This window comes from Hypanus sabinus, chromosome 30 (genome assembly GCF_030144855.1).
Source record: "Hypanus sabinus isolate sHypSab1 chromosome 30, sHypSab1.hap1, whole genome shotgun sequence".
In the NCBI taxonomy this organism is placed as follows: Eukaryota; Metazoa; Chordata; class Chondrichthyes; order Myliobatiformes; family Dasyatidae; genus Hypanus; species Hypanus sabinus.
Genome location: NC_082735.1, coordinates 11,000,947 through 11,023,253, shown reverse-complemented (window position 1 = coordinate 11,023,253; position 22,307 = coordinate 11,000,947). Strand labels below are relative to the sequence as shown.

The following is a 22,307-nucleotide window of genomic DNA, read 5'->3' as shown; positions in this document are numbered from 1 at the left end:
CAGTGACGTACCTCTCAAATAGCCTCTGGCGACTGAATCCAGCTTCTGGCCGTCACGTGTGGCTTAGCTACTAGCCTGGTGGAAGCATTTCTACTGAAAGGAAAAGGGACAAAGGTGGGTTACAGGAACCTTAAAACCAGTTGCTTTGGGCAGATGGAACTCATCAGCTATGGTTGGCAGCTCAGTCAGGAAGAGGAAAACTGATCTCAAACCTCTGCTGCTTTGTGCTGTGCCACTCATAGGAAGGGCTTGGAGTAAACCCTGAGGTAAAAATCTGAAGCTGGAGTCCCTAAGGCAGTCCTATGAGTTCAATGCTGACTGGTAACTCCTGTTGCGCTGCTGGTGCCAATCTGAATAGGTCTCTGTTGTTCCTGTGGGTTCATCAGCTGCATGGAGAGGGGGCAGTAGTTGCTCTCCAAATTGCACTCCCCTGGCTTGTATATTGCATAGACAGCAATATCCATGGTTGACCCCGATTAACGGAGGGCTTCACTCTCTGAGTCTAATGGTTCCGTGTCTCGGTTCTCAAATTTGAGCATATCTAAGCTGATGCAGTGCAGAACTAAGTTAGTGATGCAATGTAGGAGTTCTGCTTTCTCAGATAAGAAATTAAATCAAGGCACCATCTTGCCTTCAGGTGAACATGAAACTCCCTGTGCACTATTTAGGAGGGGATCAGGGAATAATGCCTTGTTTATCCCTTAATTTCACAAAATGTTATTTAGTCATTTCTGTTTGTATGAGCTTGGATTGTTCTAATTAGATGCCATATTCCCTATGTTACAACAGTTGCAACACTGAAGAAATATTTCATTGATGATAAAGTGCTTTAGGGGTAAATAATGTTGCATTATACTGTTCTCTTGCAAACAAAGGGACTTGTTTCAGATCATTAAATTCTGGTCTATCCATTCTAATCCCAACAACAGTTAAGATCACTGAAATATGTCATGAAATTTGTTTTTGTGGCAACAATACAAAGCACGTTCCAATATAAGTAAAGTAAATTGAGCAAAAATGGAATAGTGAGGTAGTGTTTACGGACCGTTTGGAACTCTAGTGATGGGGAAAAGGCTATTCTTGAAATGTTGAGCATGCATATTCAGACTCCTGTACCTGCCTCCCTGATGGTAGTAATGCAAAGAAGGCATGTTCCTGATGGTGAGGGGCCTTAATAATGGATGCTACCTTCTTGAAGATGCCCTCTGGTAGGAGGCTTGTACCCATGATATTGCTGGCATAGGCTAACCCTCTGCAGCCTCTTTCAATCTTGCACATATATGCTTCTGTACCAGGTGCTGATGCAATCAGTCAGAATGCTCTCCACATCTGTAGAAATTTGTTTGGTGATGTACCAAATCTCCTCAAACTCCTCATGAAGTATAACCATTGGTGTGCCTCCCTTGTTATTACATCGATATGTTGGACTTGGATGCTTGAAGCAGCTTGCCCTTTCCACTGATAACTCTTTAATGAGGACTAGTGTGTGTTCTCCTGTACTCCCCTTCCTGATGTCCACAGTCAATTCTTGGTCTTGCTGATGTTGAGTGCAAGGTTATTGTGATGCTGCTCAACCAGCCAATCTGTTTGACTTTTATACACCTTCTTGCTGCCATCTGAGATTTTGCCATCAGTGGTGTCATCAGCAAATCAGCTGCTTCCCCTAGACTGAAGCGAGCTGAGCGAGCCTGAGGCTTAGCAGGGGGCTACATATAGATGTTGTTTGAGCTCTCTACAGTCATGAGTGTAGAGAGAGTGGAACAGAAGGCTAAGCTTGAGGTGTGCTTGTGTTGATAGTCAGTGAGAAGGAGATTGTTCTAGACCATGGGTTCCCAATCTCCTTTACGCCATGGACCAATACCATTAAGCAAGATGTCCATGGATCCCAGGTTCGGAACTATTGTTCTAGACTGCGTTGAATTAGTAGTGGCTGAGATCAAGGGTCATGTGAAATTTAACTCCTCCATGCTCTAGTTTGGAGTGGTAGAGTTAGTATTGGAATATCTGGCTTAACACATGAATTGATAATTTTTGCTTTGGAACCTTTTAATACAAGTTTGCTGAGTTTTTCCTTATTCTGGTTTTGAGAGATTATGCTTTGAGGTTATTTCATTTAAAGATTTTGCTGAAAGTGTTAAAAGTTTGTCAGATTAAGGTTTCTCACTAATGCCAAAGAACAGAAAAGCCTTTAGAAGGTGCTGGATATAGCCCTGTCCATCACAGGAAAAGTCCTCCCCACCATTGAAAACATTGATAAGAAAGCAGCATCCATAATCAAGGACCCTTCAACCAGCAGGTTCCTGAACCAGCGTTAATAACTTAACCCAGCACCGACCTGATAGCACAATCTATGGACTCACTTTCAAGGACACTACACTGGTTCTCAGTATTTATTAATTGTTTTTCTAAAGTTTGTCTTCATTTGACATTGATTGCTTGTCAGTCCTAGGGAATTGTTTCTCTCCCTGTGGATGCTTCTGACTTGCTGAATGCTTTCCTGTTTTTATTTGCAATCTTTTTTCATTTTATTTAGAATAGAATTTTCAGATAAAGAACCCTGTTTCAGACTACCTTTTCTGACTCCATGGAGCTTTGTGTTCTGTTTACATTGTCATTACTAAACTTTTAATCTTGTACTGCTTTCCATGATGTAGATGAAGTCACCTCAGTGACTCATACCAGTTGCCAAGGTACTTATTGCTTAATTTTAAGGCTAATTAGGTCAGTCATTAGAACATTTATTTACAGATAACTGGTTTGGAACCTTATAACATCTGTCCCACGCTTTTGAAAGATCACAGGTCTTGAATTGGAAGTTTCCTCCTATACCATCAGATCACAGAGTTTAAAAAAAACCTTCAGTTAAAGTAACCCATCCTAAATTTTGAAGAGTTTATTTTGCTTCCTGATGTCCTGAAGATTTCCTTTGTACTTAATCAGCTGGGAATGTAGTTGCATGATGTCATTTAGAATTGTTGAAGTGTTTTTCACTAATTTTTGTTCTTATTCTAAGTGGGAACAACATGGTTGATAGATTGACTAGTGAAGAACCTCAAACAAGATAACAGTTAAAAGAGGAACTGTGGCGACCCATTTCCTAGCGTATCCGAACCGACTCACAATTAGATAGCCTACGGGGGTTTGCGAGCACAGAGCTTTGGAGCCTCTTCGCCATGGGGGGCCGGTTGACAGAGGCTTAAAAGTGAGGCTGAAGTTTTCGAATAAAGTTTTTTCCTTCGACTGCAGTTACCGACTCCGTGTCGTAATTTTAGCGCTGCATGTAGCACACCGCTACAGAACTATTTTTTTTAAGGAGAAGTGGGTGAATCTCTGGAGTTCTCTGCTCCAGAGCTGTGGAAACCATATCATTAAAGTATTCAAAATGTAGGTAGATTTTTTTTTGCAATCAGTGGTTGAGCACTTTGGTAATCTGGCACAGACGGAGCAGAGGTTTACAAATGGTCAACCCTGATCATAACTGCTGCTGTCATGTTCTGATAATCTTTTCCAAAAGGTTCATTGCATTTTAGAAGGCACCAGTAAGTTTAAGTTTCTGTTGCAGTACAACTAATTTTCAAGGATGTCTTTTATATAGCAATGATGTCTGGAAGTTCCAGAATGGTTTCCCGTCTACAACATGCATCTGAAGAGATCAGTAACATTTTGACCAGGTATCCAGTTTGAGATAATACAAGGCCAAGGGTCGGAAATGTCTCTTCATATGTTGATTGATTAGCTATGCAGTTCCAGCATTTTGTTTTTAGATGTGGTACTGGAGTATTTTCCTTGTGCATAACTAATGTTAACAGTAACTATATCATATTGACCAGAATACCTCCTCCTTTACCTGCAATCAGAGAAGAGGTATTTTGGTTGATCTCATATATAAACAGTCCTTCCAGGTGAGGCAGTACTTCACCTGCAAATCTGTTGGGGTTGTCTATAGTATCTGTTGTTTACCTTGTGGCCTCCACTACATCCGTAAATCGGGGAACTATATTGTTGAGCATCTCTGCTCCAACTGCCAAAAGCGGAATTTCCCGGTGACCAACATTTTAATTCCTATCCACAGTTTCTTCCCGCCATATTAGTCCATAGCTTCCTCTTTTGTCATGATGACACCACTTTCAGGATGGAGGAGCAACACTTCAAATTCCATTTAGGTATCCTCCAACCTGATGGCATAAACATCGATTTCTCCTTTCAGTAATTGTCTTTTTCTTTTCCCCCCCTCCCCTTTCCCTCTTCTCCTATTCCCCACTGTAGCCTCTTACCTCTTCTCACCAGCCTATCAACTTCCCCTGGGTCTACTCCTTCTTCCTTTGCTCCTATCAGATTCCTTCCTCTCCAGTCCTTTTAACTTTCCTACCCACCTGGCTTCACCTATCACCTTTTAGCTATTCTCCTTCCCCTCCCCACCGTTTATTCTGGTGCCTTCCCCTTCCTTTCCAGTCTTGGGGAAGGGTCTCGTCCTGAAACATTGACTGGTTATTAATTTTTATAGATGCTGCCCAACCTTCTGAGTTCTGGCAGCATTTTGTGTGTGTTGCGTTGGATTTCCAACACATTCAGATTTTGTGTTTATGATCTGTAGAATCTTTTGTTTTTATAGATCAAGATACTGGTTATAGCTCTTGTTCTCCTTTCTGTTAGCTGAAAACATGACTACTACTGTGAGCCAACCAGGCTAAGTGATGGTTAAAACCACTTTTATTGCCAGCTTCCTATTTACTCTGGCATCCACGATTTCCTATTTGTACAGTCTACTATTGATAATGAAGCCTTTATAAAGTAAATGTGCCTGAATCTGATGTGGCAGCAACTTGTCTGAGCATTTGAGCAACAGTACTGTAGATCTGAGTGAGTGAGGTAGACGTGTCTAAGCTCCACGAATGTATGTTCACAACTTCTACACTCAACCCAGGGTAACAAGGTCTTGGGTTTGATGAATAGTTTCTCTTGGCTCAGTACATCAGAACTATGCAATAGCAGTAGTGTGAACATTTTTGCAGGCAAATCACAGAGGTGTTTCTTTCACTGTTTCCTCAGTCAATGCCAGATTTGTTTGACTTTATCAGCCATATAAATGTAAAGAATTTTAATTTTTATTAGACGAGCTATTGGGCAACTGCTGGATCCAAACCAACAATGGTCAATAGGAATCAGTGAGAAGAAAATGAAAAAATAAATTTGTAAAGCAAGGTTGGGAAAAGATGCAAAAATTGCTGATGCTGCTTCTGAAATAAGAAAAAATTGTCTGCCTATCCAGCTGCATCTGCAGAAAGGGAAGGTCATGGTTTAGTCTTGGGTCTTTCTTCACAACTTAGAAAATACTCAGATTTAGAATTCTGTAGTAACATACTGAATTTTAAGTTCTGTTTTGCTATTAAAGAATCCTTTGGGAGCAGAATATTCACTAATTTAGAATTACAATCAGTGATGTACTATTATTGTGATTGTTTAAGAAGGCTGAAAATTTGATATTGGACTCATTCAGCAATAGGGACTAGTGTGTGGATTTTGGCACATTTTTTTAAATGTGAAAATGGAGGTACTGCAGTATCTTGTGATAAACTCGTGAACTGTATATATTATGTAAGGTGTTCTGGTTAATGTATGTGCTCCCTTTCTCTGCTCCCCAACACCTCCTTCAGCATTTTAAGAGTGAATGTTTATTGATGGCAGTTGAAAATAATGTACTTATCGCTAAAAGGAGATCAAAAATCTGTAGATGGAAGTCTAAAATAATACTGGAACCAACTGGTGAGGTATCTTCTGTGGGGAAAAAGAAAATAAATTAATGTTTCAGGTTGAAGACTTCTGAAGTAGCATATTCAACCCACTGAGCTTCCAAGTACTTTTAGATGGCAAGTAATATAGCTTTAAGGGGAGTTCCCATTTCATTGCTCTTCTGTAGAAATAAGCCTATCTATTTTATAACTGCCTTTGGGATCCTTTAAGAAGACATTATTTCCTGTGCCTCTAAAATTGTGTTGATTTATTCTGTGGAGTACAGCCAATAGAATGACAGACTTGGCTTCGATTTGCATTAACTTGCCTGAGGAGGCAGCCATAGTTGCAAACCTTTCACCAGTTTCAGTGTGATGCTACCAAGAGTCAATATCTCAGAACAGAAGTTTAGTTTGTGGGTGGCCAAGGTTCTAATTGAGGTATGTCCTCATGTCTTCTGCTCCCCATCTTCCTTCCCCAGCATTTAAAGAGCAGTTGTGTATTAATGGAAATTAAAGATTTACTTTAAGAAAATTAAAAGTCTGCGGGTGGGATGTTTATGTTCCATTTCTATTACAGATAACCAAAGATGTTCATGCCTTTTCTGAAATATATAGGAATTGTCTAGATTTTTCATTGACGTGTAAAGCCCTGAGATTTGATTCCTTGGTTCAGTTACCAGTTATTTGCAGTTGATCAACATTTATAACCATTGAGAGTTAGTATTGTCATTAGTTTGGGTATACAATGTATTCCAGTGGAGACTTTGTAAATTCAGATAAGTATGTGGAGTTTTGATCAGTTCATTCGTTTGTTATGTGCCATGTCATGTGACATAGACAATCATGGTCTTTCCAAGGCTATGATTGCTTTTGTCTACTTTTTCTACTGAAGTGGTTTGCTATTGCCTTCTGGGCAGTGTCTTTACAAGATGGTGACCCCAGCCATTATCAATACTCTCCAGAGATGTCTGCCTGGCATCAGTGGTTGCATAAACAGGACTTGTGATATGCACCAGCAGCTCCTATGACCATCTGCCAACTGTTTCCATGTCTTCATGTGACCCTGATGGGTGAGTGTGGGGAGGGGTGGGTTAAGCAGGTGCTACGCCTTGCTTAAGGGTGACCTGCAGGCTAGCGGAGGGAGGGAGTGCCTTATAGTTTCTTTGATCAGTGGGAGTGCCTTATACTTACTTTGATCAGTGGGAGTGCCGTATTGACAGTTAGCCAGCAGTGTTTCTGTCTAATGGGTCAAATAATGCAGACGTCAAGAGGATCTTGATGGGTCAGCTTGAGAAGTCATTTGAACTGTGTTGGTCCTAATGCTTCAGGGCTAGTCCTCATTGTTTACCAATTAGGTGTTTGCTGTGTTTGTATGTAGCTCCTGGGGCAGATTGAGCAGCAGCACTGTTCTGCTGATTTACCTGGGTAAACGAAGCAGTACATGACATCTTTGCTGTCCAAGGTGGCAGATTTGAGTTTTCATGCTATCACTTTTGTATTGTTCTTCAGTGTTTATAGTACATAGTCAGATAAGATGCCAGGATACTTAACTACAGATCACAAGTGCATGGCTAACTGCAAGGTTTAGTTTTCAGGTGGAAGGTAACATCAGTGTTTTGGGCTGAGTTGGCTGATCTGACTTACCCCATCTTCTCCAGTGTCCTGAATTTCTTCAGCCAGATAAGTCACCACAACCAATTGCTGTGTGCATTTAGAACTTAAAGAAGCACTTTAAGATGCAATCAAAGGTATTATTTAATTAGAGCAAATGATATTGGCATGGATTAGTTAATTATGAGGAAAGTAGGAATACCATAAAACTCAAGCACTCTGCCATGCTGGGTATTTTGGTGGTAGACGCCTAGACTATTGGTTGATTCCAATTGATACTCAAACATCTTTTAATTCATTTTATTTTAGCTATATATATTTATTAGCTGTAAAGCTATATTTTAGCTTTACACAACTATATAATACATTTCTCAGTGACTCCATTAAGTTTAAAGGAAGCATGGAAAACAGAAGTAAGTGAATTTCAAGGCAGTGCAAGTAAGAGGGCCCTGGTGAATTTGAAGGAAGTTCCAGAATCAGGTGCTGACTATCCTGATTTCTGAACAATTGAATAGGATCTTGTTGTAAATTAGTAGTTCTGATCACGGTTCATTGCAAGTTGCTCGCTACCGATCTCCACTTTGCTTCTATTATAATTGTTCTATTCCCCGGTACTAGTTCAATGAATTGTAATGAAATAATCTGCATGAATGGTGTACAAAACACTTTAACTGTACTTTCAGCAATAATAAAGCAATTTAAAATTTTTTTTGTTGGTGTGCTGTGACCTCTAGGACTGGTGCTGGGGCTCCAGCTTTTCACAATTTTAATGATTTGGCTGGAGGTATAATCTGTTAAGTTTTTGATGTAAAGCTAGTTGCCAATACGTTGTGATAAGATTGGACAGAACTTCAGTGAAAGTGTGAGGACTTGGCTGGTAATAAAATAAAGAAATAGTAGCAAATACAAAATATTTAACTTGTATTCCATCTGCCATTCCTTTCTCCATACTGTTGTTATCCCTTTGAAGCACCTCTTCATTCCACATTTCTACATGGTTTGGTGCCATGAAAATGTAAAGTTGAAATACGTGAGGTCATTCAGTTTGGTATAAAGAGGTTTGTATATTTAATACAGGATTAATTGACTTTTAAGGTAATAAGATAATTGAGAGACAATGGGATAGTAGAATACAATGGAATTGTAAAAAATCCCTTTTTGGAGCATGCATAAAGAGCTGAATGACCTACTCCAGCTTCTGCTTCTTTTGTCCTTACGATTTTATCTGTACCAGAGTTCCAGCTATAGCTACCTTGCTTTGTTGTTACGCAGGCTTAGAAGGGCAGAATGCTGCTGGGTATTCACATTTTAAATATGCAGTGTGAATAGTTCACATACCCATATTCAAGTTTTACAGAAAATTTGATGACATGATTAATAGATTCCAGTGTTATCTCCCGAATAGCTGCATAATGTCTTTCAGATTAAGCCTTAAGATATTTTGAGATACACTCACCCTTGCGCTTGCACTCTCGTGCACACACACACACCCCTATATAAATGTGAAGCTATAATTTTTTATGGATGGCTTTGTGCTTGCCATTTTTACATGGGGGAAAATAGTACCTTGTAGCACCTCAGCATGTTCTAATGTAGTTCACTACCAAGTTTGAAATGCCGGATTTGGTTGCAAAATTACGTACACAGCGTTATGATAATGCTCAGATAATTTGAGTGGTGCATTGAGAAGTTAGTACATTCCTGAAAAGGGAGGACCATCTTCCCCTGTCTTTTTAAAGTAGGAGTGAATTGATCTTGTCTATTTTTGGTTTTTGAAAAAAATATTGGGAGAGACCAGTCTTTGGGGATATTTATCTTTATCCTTGTAACTAAATAGGTACCAACCAGACAGGAACAAAAAAGGGATGAATTAATGGAAGTGTTTATTTTAATTTTAGTTCTCTGGTTGAGTTGTAGTTTATATAAATAGTTGATTTAAATTTGTGTGGGTTGACCAGAGTCGATTATGTTTGAAGCATAAAATCATAATTGTTTGTTCAGAAGTGTGGGCAACTCCATCTGGGTTATTGTTTCAAATAACCTCCGTTCAAATAGTTTTAATCTTTCTAATTTTGTTTTATATTTCTATTTATTCACTTCTTCCAATACCTCTTTCTCTTAATGCTTATTAATTTATTGTAATTAACATGAGTAGCTCCCAGTCTCCGTCTGTAACATTGAATAATACCGTGAGTTGGTCTTGATCACTTTCAATTTCAGGAATAGTATTTTTTATTTTGTGGGGAGAAAAGTATTTTACGTTCCTCTTAAGCTGAAACATTGTTTTAAAATAAAGTGAATTGATATAATGTGACAGTATAACAGTTTATGGCAGTTCGACTGGCTGGTAAGATTGCTGGTCTTTTCATTTGAAAGCACGGTTTAATTTTTTATAATTTTTCACTTTATAATTTAATGTTGGCTATTTTTGTGTGAGATTATCAGAGATTCAGCTGCATGATTGTTTGTGAATCTTGCAGTTATTTGCAGCTATGTGATACTGCTCAGTTTCTTGTGAATAATCACCAGAAGTAGTCAGTGACAGCCCCAAACTCTCAGTCATCTTCAAACGTTTCATTATTTCGTGGTAAGTAAGATCTTGTATCAGTGTAAAGATGATGGGCTCAACCAGCTAACACTTACAAAGACAGTACATCAGTAATTTGAAAAAATATTCCAGCACATTTGGGATTGCTGGCAAGGCTGTATATAAGAAAGTGGACAAAGCCATTTTTATATCTGTTAAGTAACGCACTGGACAACTTAATCAGATTTATCATTGACATACAATATGAAATTTGTCCTTTTATAGCAATAGTACAGTGTTATAAATTTGGAGTTCAGGACTATAAATTGTAAAACTCTATAAAAGGAATAATATGCCATTCAGAAATCTGATAGAGGGAAAGAAGCTGTCTATAAATTATTGAATGTGAGTCTTCAGGTTCCTGTACCACCTCCCGATGTCAGTAATAAGAGGGCATGTCCCAGATGTTGACAATCCATTGTAATGGATGCTACTTTCTGGAGGCACCACCTCTTGAAGATGTTCTCAATAGCTGGGAAGGTTGTGCTTATGAAGGTTGTGCTTGGGAAGGTTGTGCTTATGACTACAAGCCTCTGCAGCCTCCTTGTGACCCGGTGCTGTGGAGCCTCCATGGCAGGCTGTGATGCAACCAGTCAGAATACTCTTCTCTGTTCATCTATAGAAATTTCGAAGAGTCTTGGATGTACCGGATCTCTTCAATGTCCTAAAAGTGCAGCCTTTGGGATTACATTAATATCATGTGGGGAAGACGCTGGGCAAGGTCTGTGGTAGGCTAGAGATTTTGTTAATGGCAAGAGTTTTCTAAGATTTTTATTTTCATTTTCACCCTACAAATTCTGGTCTCAGTGGGTTATACTTCAGTGTGTCCGCATGATTTTAAATCCTTATTTGACTGATGCTTATCTTACATTATTTTAACACATCTTAGGGCTAGTGATATGCAAACATAATGTGCAGATGTCAGTGATGCTGTTAACGAATAAGTGAAGATTATAGATTCTTTTCCCTGTTTAGGTTAATTAATTCAGCTGTGGAGCAATGTTCCCTCTAAGGTGTTTGCTGCACACACATCTTTTGCTACTAGCGCAAAAAGGAGTTGCACAAACTACCCTGAGACTTTGAGGTATTGTGAACTTGAATTTAAAGAAAGCAGGAAACGGAAGCGTTTGGGACCCTAGCTGTAGCCATAAACCTACCGTATTCCTGATTTCTGGTTTTATGGATCCCAACCCTCACTTTCAGTTGCACACCTATCAGATGATCTGAATTCTTTTTGCACATTCCTATTACATTTCAGACTCCTGACTCGTGTTCTCAACTAATGAGAGAAAGTAGGCAAACAATGAAGTGCAAGGCCACGTTGTCAGGAGTCCATCAGAGTCCTGATGAAGGGTTTTGGCCCGAAACATACTGTTTGGTCTTTTTCATAGATGCTGTCTGACCTGCTGAATTCCAGCATTTTGTGTGTATTACTTTGGTTGTCCGGTATCTGTAGATTTTCTCATTTGTGAGTACATCTTAACATTCAGTAGTTTCAGGTTTTTGTACTAACTGCCCTTTGGGAGGACAGAGAAGAGAGATTGGATGGGTGTTTTGATTACGTTGGCTGCTTTTCCAAGGCAGCAAAGTGTAGACAACCAGTGGAAGAGGGGCTGATTTTCATGATAGATTGGTCTGTGTCCACAATTCACTGCAATATAGCTGTGATGCAATTTCTTGTGGGCATAGGCAGAGCTCTTGCCATCCCTATTTGTGATGTAAATGGACTGTATGCTTTCTGTTGTGCATCAGTGAAAATTGGTGAGGGTCAAAGGGGTAATGCCAAATTACTTGAGTTTTCTAAGGAAGTGCAGGTCCTGGTGAGGATTTTTTTGTCCATGGTGCCACTGTGATTTGACCAATAGAGGCTATTGGCATGTTCAATCCCAGAACCATGCAGCTCTCAAACCTTTCAAAGCAGTTATCAAAGTACATATATGTTATCATATGCTGCTTTATGTTTCCTTTTCTTGCAGGCTTTTGCAATAAAATAGTCATTTCTTTGGTTTTGTTGACTTTGAGAGATTTTCAATCTCCCTGTGATATACTGATTTGTCACCACCTTTGATTCTGCCAACAACAGTGGTGTCATCAGCAAACTTAATACGGCGTTGAGGCTGTACTTAGCTACGCAATTATAGGAATGAAAGGAATAGAACAGTGGGCTAAGCACACAGCCTTGTGGTGTTTCTGTGCTGATGGTGGAGGTGATGTTGCCAGTCTGTAAGTGAGGAGATCAAAGATCCAGTTACACAAGGAGATTTTGAGGCTTTGTTCTTAAAAACTTAGTGATTAGTCTTGAATGCTGATATGTAGCCAATAAAAAACATTTTAATGTATGCATGTTCACTGTCCAGCTGGTCAAGAACTGAGTCAAGGGCCAATGAAATAGAACATCTGCTGTTGATCTGCTGTGATGTTATTCACACTTCATCTATTGGACAGTAGTCATTTAGGCAATTAACTATATTCTTCTTGAAGCTTGCTCAAAGCAGGTGGATACCCCGGACTGCTGAAGTGAGAGGTTGAAGATGTAAACATTCCAGCCAGACGATTTGCACAGTTATTTGGTCAGGTACACTCTGGGCCAGATGCTTTCTGTGGTTCACCGTCTTGAAGGATGCACTCACGTCAGCCTAGGGGACTGAACTCAGTGTTGTCGCAGGCTTTAAGGGGTACATGAAGGTGCCTCCATGGTTCTGTTGACCAAAGCAACTATTAAAAACATTGAGCTCATCTTGGAGTGAAATCTTGTCATTTACGTTACTTGGTCTTGCTTTGTAGGAGGTGATTGCATTTAAGCTCTGCTATAGCTGTTAAGCGTCCCTCAGGTATACTCAGGAATTGCATGTGATATGGCCTTCTGGAGGTCATACCTGGACCTCGTACACCATATTGGATTGCCAGTCCTCATTGCTCCCAATCAGTCAGCACCTCAATGGATTTCAAATCACTTGGTTCATCCAGGGCTTCTAGTTAGGGAAGACCCTGAATGATTTCGTGTGGACGTACTCGTCCTTCAGTGTCTTCTTAAGCCCATGACAACCAGGGTAAATTCATTCAAACCCTCTGAGTCCTTGAACATGAACCAGTCCACTGATTCAAAACAGTCCTCTGCCCGCCCCCACCCCCGCCACACAACTGCCGCTTTGTTGTCATTACTTCTGGTGCTTTGTTCTGTCGTCTCTGCCTCTATGCAAGTAGGTGGAGGACAGTGGGTGGTCAGATTGCCTGAAATGTGTTTGAAGGATGAAATGGTAGGCTTTCTTGATGGTAGTGATTGGGTATGTTGTGTCCTCTGTTGCAGGTGATGTGATGCTAATTGGGGGAGAAATTTCTTCAAATTAGCCTGATTGAAGCAAGCATGTGAAAGCACCAGGGAAGGCAGTTTCTTGTTTGTTAATCATGAGGCTCAATATATCATGTGCTTGCTTAACATCTGCCTTTAGCAGTATGTAAATTGCAGTCAGGATCATAATGGAGAACTTTCTTGGTAGGTAAGTGGTCAGGACAACAAGAGTGAGATAAGATCTCTGTGTCTTAAGTGCCACAATGATGACACCATCTTGCTCTTTGTTGATGCCATCGGGTCTATCAGTGGATTGAGAACCTCTTCGGCTGGAGTGCATTGTCCAAAGTTTGGGGGTTTGAGCCATATCTCAGTGAAAAAGAAAAAGCAACAGTTCTTTTCTTCCCTCTGATTTAGCAATCTTGCTCTTGGATCCTCTGTCTTGCTCTCCTCAACCTCTGAATCATTGATGTAAATAGAAATGTGTGCATACTGCCCCTTCCTGAAGTCAATGGGCAGCTCTTGGTGTTCTGATGGCATTGAGGAAAAGATTATTGTCTTGACACCTTGTCACTAGGATCTCTATCTCCTAATTCCACTACAATTCACTGTTGTTAAGATTGGCCCACTGGTGTCATCAGTAACTTTGTAAATGGAGTTAGAGCAGAATCTGCTCGCACAGTTGTGAATGTGCAGGGCATAGAATAGGGGGATGTAGATTCATTCTTGTGGGTCACCAATGTTCAGAATAATTGTGGCAGATATGTTGCTATTTTCCTTCGTGATATTACGAGATGAGTTTGCTCGGCAGTGAAGTGCTGAAGGTGGGATTGTAGGCACTAAGCGTTTGTCTAGCGTAGGTGTCCTTATTGTCCACTTGCTCCACAGTTGAGTCTAAGGCCAGAAAGATGCTGTTTTTCATAGACCTGTTTCGGCAGTGAGTGAGTTGTAGTGGGAGACTGGAGTTGATGTGTGCAATGATCATTCTCTTGAAGCACTTCATGATATGGTGCATGTTAGTGCCACTGGGTGTTACTCATTAACCTTATTTTTCTTAGTTGTCCTGTTTCCTGAATGCCTCCTTAACCCCCTTATCAAGCTTATGTATTCAGGCATCCTTGGACATGTACACCAGCGTCCTTGTATTACATTGTAATTCCCATAAGTCTTCCCACACATGGTGTACTGGCTTTATTTGCCCTCTCAAAATGCATCTGACTTTTTAAATGAATAAAGTACTTGACAATTTAACCAGCTTGTCAGTACTGTCTTTCGTCAAAATCTGACAAAGCTGACGTGGTTCTGTTTTTTCACTGAGGTTTATTGATTTATTTGGTGAGATAATTCTAGCTTTTGAGTTACGCTACCCTGCAACCCCTGATTTAACCCTAGCCTAATTACGGGACAGTTTATAATGACCAATTAAATTACTAACCAATACGACTTTGGGCTGTGGTGAAAATTGGAGCAGCTGGAGAAAACTCATGCATTCCGTATGGAGGACTCCTTACAGATGGCATTGGAATTGACTTTTGAAACGCTAGTGTCCCGAGCTGTAATAGTTTTGTTCTGCTGTGTCTAGAACTAGAGGTTACAGGTAAGGGTGAAAGGTGAAATATCTCAGGGGAACTTGAGGGGGACTATAGATGTGTGTTGGAGAGTGTATTGACTGGTTGTATTGTGGCCTGATGTAACGGGTCTAAGCACTGATCTCTTTGTCACAGATTAATCACATAATTGCCTCTTGGCCAGCGTTCTGACCAATTTGTCAAATTGCTTTGGATTCAATAGGCTGACTATCTTTCAGACTAGTCTCCCATGTAGGACCTCATCAAAGTCTGTTACTCCATTAATTACATTTGGCTCTTTGATGCTCTTGTTATATGTCAGGGGAAAACTCAAATCAATTAATGAAACACAAATTCCCCATAACAAAGAAATCCTAACTTTTCTCTCCATCTTTCTGCATGACCAGAACAACCTCCAGCAATTTTTTATGTTTGATTTCATCCTTGCAGTATGAAATTTGCAGATATTTTTGTAAACAATTTACAGAACCATTAATTCGGAAAACCTGGTTGTACAGCATGGAGGTATGCCCCTGAACCCACTGATAATGTGCAAACCATTAAGCACACATTTATTCTAATCCTACACTAATCAATTTACAGCCTTCCCACTAGCTTTCAGATTGTGATGTTCATCTAGACTAGTGGTCGCCAAACCATCAATCGCGATTGACTGGTCGATCTTTGAGACTTTCCCAGTAGATCCTGAGAAAAAAGGAAAAATAAATACACAAATACTGTTGAGAGATTGTTTCCGGGTTGTGGGGTTTTAGTTCAATTCTTTCTGCGCAGTGCGCATGCGTGTAGCTCCCCCGTACTACACAGTGTACTTCGGTGGTCCCCAACCACAGGGCCGCGAGGGAACAATATGAATCAGCTGCACGTTTTCTCATTCCCTGTCACGTCCACTGTTGAAATTGAACCCACACGAGGTCATTAGTCGCCTAAACGCAGTGATGCCCTTGTGCCAGGGATCACTGGTTGGCCTCGCGCGGCCGGTGGGAAGTGCCATTGCTATTGGCCTGGAGCATGGACAGATGGGTGCCGCCTCTGAACCTTTTTAGCACACCGAATGTTCATGGGGAACCCGATGCTAAAATATTCGCAGATGACCTAATTTGGGCTCAAGGTTTCTTAAGTAGCAGAGCAGCTACCGCGCTGCGATTTAGTGAAACAAACTTTTGTCGGCCAATAGATCCTTCAAGGGGGGGTGGGCGCACGTCCTGTCGCACTCCTCACTCGCTTGGTCACTCTCTCCGGACTGCGACTGCCACGGCCCCCCGGCCCTGACCTTGTCCTCTCACCCCACCCATGACCAGCCGCACCTGGCCAAGGTGGCTGGCGGCGGGCAGGAGGCTTCAGCTCAGGCCGGGAGGCTGTCTCATGAGGCAATGAAGTCCTTAAAACTGCTTCGGCACCCTGAGTCCAAGCACTTAAAGACAAACTCATTGAGTTTTCTGAGCGGGAAAAAAGTGTGAGCAAGTGGGACAGAAGCTAAGTTCCGAGAGCCGTGAAAACTAAATTGTGGAATAGACTGGACATAAGGAACCTGCTTTGAGTATCGCTGTAAACTGATCCGCGGTGCAAAAAATGGTGGAGACTCCTTATTTCTACTTCCCAGTTGCGGAGTTTTACTTCTGGTCTTTTCTGCCCCGGTGCGTATGCGTGTGACTAATCCATCTGGGGTCCATCTTGCCTTTCACTAAGGCCGAGGTAGGGGATCTTGGGCTTAGAAAGGTTGGTGACCACTAATCTAGACAGTAGGACCAATTTGCAATGGCCAGTTAACTGTCAACCTGCATGTCTGCATGTCCCTTGTAGTTGCAGGGAGGATGTGAAAACTCTGCACAAGTAGTACTGTAAGTTGGGATTCAAACTTAGCCACTGGAGTTGTGAGACAGCAGCATTAATGGCAATGCTGTTATGTCATCCCTTTGTGAAAAAGTGTTGGCTTTTGTTGCAGGATCTGCTCCTTCGAGTTCTGGAATGGTACTGGGAGAGGTGGTCCAATAGGAGAAAAAGTTTTCCACATTAGATTTACCCAAAAGACTGGATGACATTCAGAAATGTATTCTCTTCTGAAGGAACTGCCTGAAAGGCTAGTAAGAAAAAAAACAATTAATTAATTTGAAAGGGAATTAGGTTTATTTTAAAAAGAATTTCGGAGGCAAGCATACCTTTGTACAACAAAATAAATTTCCAGGTACAGGTTGAGTACCCCTTGCCCAAATTCCAAAATCAAAAGCATTCAAAATCTGAAAATTTTTTTTTGACTGGTGACATGACGTCACAAATGGAAAATTCCATAAAGCGCTTGAAGGTTCTCATGTGATGCGCAGGTCTCTGTGCCATAGACAGTTCTGAGAAGTGACCTCGTGTATTGAACAGAAGTTAATGAAAAATAGAAAAACTGCATGAAGTGAAAAACAAAGATCTTGGTGGTGTATTGAAAGAATGAATTCATTAGTGTTGGAGTGAACATATGCCACTTAAAGGTACACTGATCATGAAACAAGCAAAGACCTATCAAGACGAACTGAACATTGAAGGTAATTGTGAATAATCAACAGGTTGGTGGCAGAAATTTAAGAAAAGGCATGTCATTACAGCTTTAAAGATCTGTGGTGATAAAGTGCCTGCTGATCACACGGCAGCAGAGGAATTCATTGAGTTTTCTAAGATCGTCGCAGATGAAAATCTAACCTGCTGAATGGCTCCATCACTCCATATGTGGTGAACAAATGTAAGACACAGATTGCTTACTGATAGCATGTAAATTTAGAGTCGGAAATGATAGCAATACCCAAACAGTCGTTGACTGTCCACCTGGGCGGCCGAGATAGTAATAGCTTGCCTTTCTGCTAGTTCAATATACATATTATTATTTAATGCACAAAATTATTAAAAATATTTTGTAAAACTACCTTCAAGGTGTATATGTGTAGCTGTATATGTAATGTAAATGGATTTTGTGTTTAGACTTGGGCTCCATCCCCAAGCTATCTCTTTAAATAAATGCACTTTCAGCCCCAAGCATTTATGATGCTCAACCTGTGTATGTTTAGGGACTTTATTTCCCAAAAAATTCAGCGCATTTTGCACATTGCAAAAATGTGGGGATGCACCCAAGCCTCAGTGGAGGCTGCAAAGTCAAAAACCCAGTTGTCTAAATGGGCTTTTTCTGTGTTGTTATGATTTCCTAATGTAATCTCTTTCCCTTGCAATGCTTTTTTTTGATTCATTTAGTTTTCCTTTATATTTTTTGCTTTCATCTACTTCAGTAATATTCTGGGCTGGCTGATTTAACTAAAGTATTCACCCCCTTGGAAGTTTTCATGTTTTATTTTTTAACAACATTGAATCACAGTGGATGTACTTCGGCTTTTTTTTTTGACACTGATGGACAAAAAAGACTTTTTCGTGTCAAAGTGAAAACATTTCTACAAAGTGACCCAAATTAATTAAAATATAAACACAAAATGATTGCATTAAGTTTTCATCCCCTTGAAGTCAGTATTTAGTAGATGCACCTTTGGCTGCAATTATAGTCTTGGGTCCTTGTGGATAGGCCTCTGTCAGCTTTGCACATCTGGGCACTGCAAATTTTCCCCATTCTTCCTTACAAAACTGCTCAAGCTCAGGTAGATTGAATGGGGATCGTCAGTGACCAGCCCCTTTCAAGTCTAGCCACAAATTCACAATTGGATTGAGGTCTGGGCTCTGACCTGGTCACTCCAGGACATTAACTTTGTTTTAAGCCATTCCTTTGGCTTTATACGTGGGGTCATTGCTTTGCGGGAAAACAAATCTTCTCTCAGGTCGCAGTTTTCTTACAGACTGCTTCAGGATTTCCTTGTATTTTTCTGCATTCATTTTATCCTTCAGCTTCCAGGATCTGCTTGTAGTGAAGCATAATGCAGTCACCACCATGCTTCACAGTAGGATGGTGTGTTTTTGATGCTGTGTGGTGTTTGGCTGATTGCAAACATAGTCTGATGGCCATAAAGCTCAATTTTGTTTCATCAGACCCACAGAACCTTCTTCCAGTTGACTTCAGAGTCTCCCAAATGCCTTCTGGCAAACTCTAGCCGAGATTTCATGTGAATTTTTTTCAACAGTGGCCTTCTCTTTGCCACCCTCCCATAAAGCTGTGACTGGTGAAGCACCAGTTGCACTATCTCTCCCATCTCAGCCTCTGAAGCTTGTAACTCCTCCAGAGTTGTCATAGGTCTCTTGGTCACTCATCCTCTTCTGGCATGGTCAGTCAGTTTTTGAGGATGGCCCACTCTAGGCATATTTACAGCTGTGCCATATTCTATCCATTTCTTGATGATTGATTTAACTGTACTCCAAAGGATATTCAGTTACTTGGAAATTTTCTTGTATTGATCTCCAGACTTGTGCTTTTCAATAATCTTTTTTTGCGGAGTTGCTTGGAGTGTTCTTTTTGTCTAGTGTAGTTTTTGCCGGGATACTGACTCACCAGATACAGGTGTATTTTTACCCCAATTAATTGAAAGACCTTGACTGCACATGGTGAAATCCATTTAATTAATTGTGACTTCTTAAAACCAATTGGCTGTAGCAGTGATGATTTAGTGTGTCGTATTAAAGGGGGTGAGTACTTAGGTAATTATTTTTTGTTTCATATTTCTAATTAATTTAGATCACTTTGCAGAGATCTGTTTTCACTTTGCCATGAAAAAGTCTTTTTCTGTTGATCAGGGTCTAAAATAAGCCAAATGAAATCCATCATGATTCAATGTTGTAAAACAATCAAACTTGAAAACTTCTGGGGGTGTGCGAAAACTTTTTATAAGCTCTGTATCTATTTGAACATATCACTTATACAGTATTTAACTTGGTATTTTTTTGCAGCTAGTCATACCTCCAATTCTCACGCATATTTTTCCATCATTGATAGGCATATGGTAGATGTCTGGATAGTCTCGTCGTACTTAGTTTTTTGTGCCTTTTTCTGATAATATTGTAGAAGACCATCCATACAGGGTTATAAGGAATAAAAAGAAGCCATTTGATCTACTGTCATTGTGCTTGCAGTTCTGCCCGGTTCCAAGTCCCTAATCGTGTATAACCTAGCAAGTTCCTCTTTTTTGACTGCCTTCCCAGCATGCTTTAAATATAATTTACAAAATCAACTTCTGTCAAATTTTCAGGTAAAGCAGTCTAAGTTAGTGCAGCTGACCTTTACCGTAAAGCTAATGAAATCCCCAGAATGTGAAGAGTCATCCCAAATTTTTAAAGAGTGGCTTCTTCCAAAGTTGCAAGTATTCTGGTGAGTTTCATTTAGATTGGAAGGCAGTGAAGCAACTGTGTAATTTAAAAGGGAGGGGAATTACAGACCAGTTAGTCTCCTGTCAGTAAGAAGGAAAATATTCAGGAATTTAGAAAATAATAGTAATAGGCAGAGCTAGAAAATTATCGTACTGACAACATTAGCATTAACATAACCACTCCACCTGACGTCAACGATCATTCCACAGTCAAAGTCACTTGGATCACATTTCTTCCCCATTCTGATGTTTGGACTAAAAAAAAACAACTGAACCTGGTGACCATGTCTCCATGTTTCTATGCATTGTCTGATATTTGCTTTAATGAGCAGGTGTACCTAGTTAAATTAATTAGGCTTTATTCCTGTCCTTGAATCATTTTGCAATAAAGATGTCTTTGTAGAATCTGATGAGATCTGGCTTGGAATTCTCTTATGAGCTTTGTTTATCAACCTAAAGAAGAGAATATTTTCAATGGAATACAGAGAATGTTCCTCAGATTGATTGCTGGAAAGTGGAGATGTTGCCATATGGATGGGGTGAAACATTCTGGGTCTATACCAGGGGTGGGCAAACTTTTTGACTTGTGGGGCACAAAGGGTTCTAAAATTTGACAGGGGGGCCGGACCAGGAGCAGATGGACGGAGTGTTTTGGTAATACACCTCATAAGAGAAAATAAAATATCATGGGATATGTAGAAAACATGTGCTTTAATTTCAATTGAAAATGAACAAATGCATTACAACAAAATATCTGTCTCTGAAGTCCCATGGTATTTAGCTATTTATTGAAATGACTTTTAAAACACTGAAAATTAAATGAATAAAATACAGCTTTTTTTAATAGTAACAGTTATTATTTTAAAGCACTGAAAATTCTGTTATCCTTCAAGATATTATCATCATCACTCTCCTCCTGACTGTCTTTATTTCAAAAACGGTAGGAGATGCAGGTCAACTTGTCCTGCTCCTTCTTATTCAATTGTCTCCTGTGCCAAAACTCAACAACGACCAGCACAAGGACAGAACAGTGACAGCTCGCCAGTATGAGGAGCGTGTTATTTGATCTGGAGCGCATTTTTTATTTTGAGAACGTCCGTGCACCTGCGCACTACTCATGTCCATCACTTAACTGAAATGACATGTAACATGTAAGGCTTATTGGAAAAAAATATTTTCAAGTGCATTTTTTACATAACACAATGAAGAAACTTATTTTTAATTTCAGTGGGAACAGTGTTGTTGGTCTCCCTTTTTAGCCAGCTCATCAAAGTCTGGATTTAGTTTTGTTGTGGCGATTCTCAGGATGGATCTGAGGTGTTGGTCAGTTAACTTGGATCTGTGGCTGGCTTTGTTGATGTTCATGACGCTGAACGCCTGTTCACACAAATAGGTCGAGCCGAACAAAGAGTAAAGCGCAAATGTGGAGTAATACGCTGCACCTCAACAAAGGTCAATGTATATAGAGTGCGTCATCTATTGGGAAAACGCCAGAATTGCGGGGAAAAACGTTAAGAAGGTTTATTAATATAATTTCATCAAGTTCTGCGGGCCGGATTAAAAAGCTTAATGGGCCGCATATGGCCCCCGGGCCGTAGTTTGCCCATGCCTGGTCTATACTCTAATGTTTAGAAGGATACAACATAACCTCATGTAAATATAGATCTTGTGTATGAAATGAGAGAAGACCGATAAATGGATGAAGATTTCCTTGGTCTCGTTGTTTAGATCCAATGGCCACAGTCTCAAATGAAGTGTAGGTCATTCAGGACAATTGAGAAGGAATTTCTTTCCTGAGATGATTGATACTTCCTTGGTATTTGCTTTTCAAGAGAGCTGTGGAGACATAATTATCTTTCATATTCAAGATTGAGATAGGTTGATTCTTAGGTATTCAGTGAATCAAGTGACATGGTTTAATGGAGAAGAATGGTGCTGAAGTTAAAACCAAACTGTTGTGATATTGATTGATTGATCAAGTTGGCAAGACCCTTTGAAAGGCACATTCTCAGGGAAGAGTTTTTCTGCTGAATCCGAAACTCCACAGAACATGACAGTAGCATTTAGTTGACTTCTTAGAATGGGGATGAAATGTCCTGTGTTAATATATGAATTGTGCATATGGCCCTTAAAGTCTATTCTTATTTGGCCTTAACCTTGGGTCTACTTTCCTCCCTGTTCGCATAACTCTCACTCTGTTGTAGGCTAAAGATCAATTTTGGTATT

At 40.2% G+C, this 22,307-nt stretch overlaps 1 protein-coding gene across 4 annotated transcripts in view; it reads left to right on the top strand.

The window, feature by feature from the left end:
• Window positions 1–22,307, top strand: part of stk40 (serine/threonine kinase 40) — a 101,713-nt gene that overhangs the window by 3,308 nt on the left and 76,098 nt on the right. Inside the window, exon 1 of one of the 4 annotated variants that reach the window (XM_059954324.1) lies at window positions 17,209–17,336. The exons of the other annotated variants lie outside the window; for them this stretch is intronic. The gene's annotated coding sequence lies outside the window, so the exon portion shown is untranslated. Of the gene's footprint in view, window positions 1–17,208; window positions 17,337–22,307 lie in introns of those variants that run through there. 4 annotated transcript variants of the gene reach the window in all.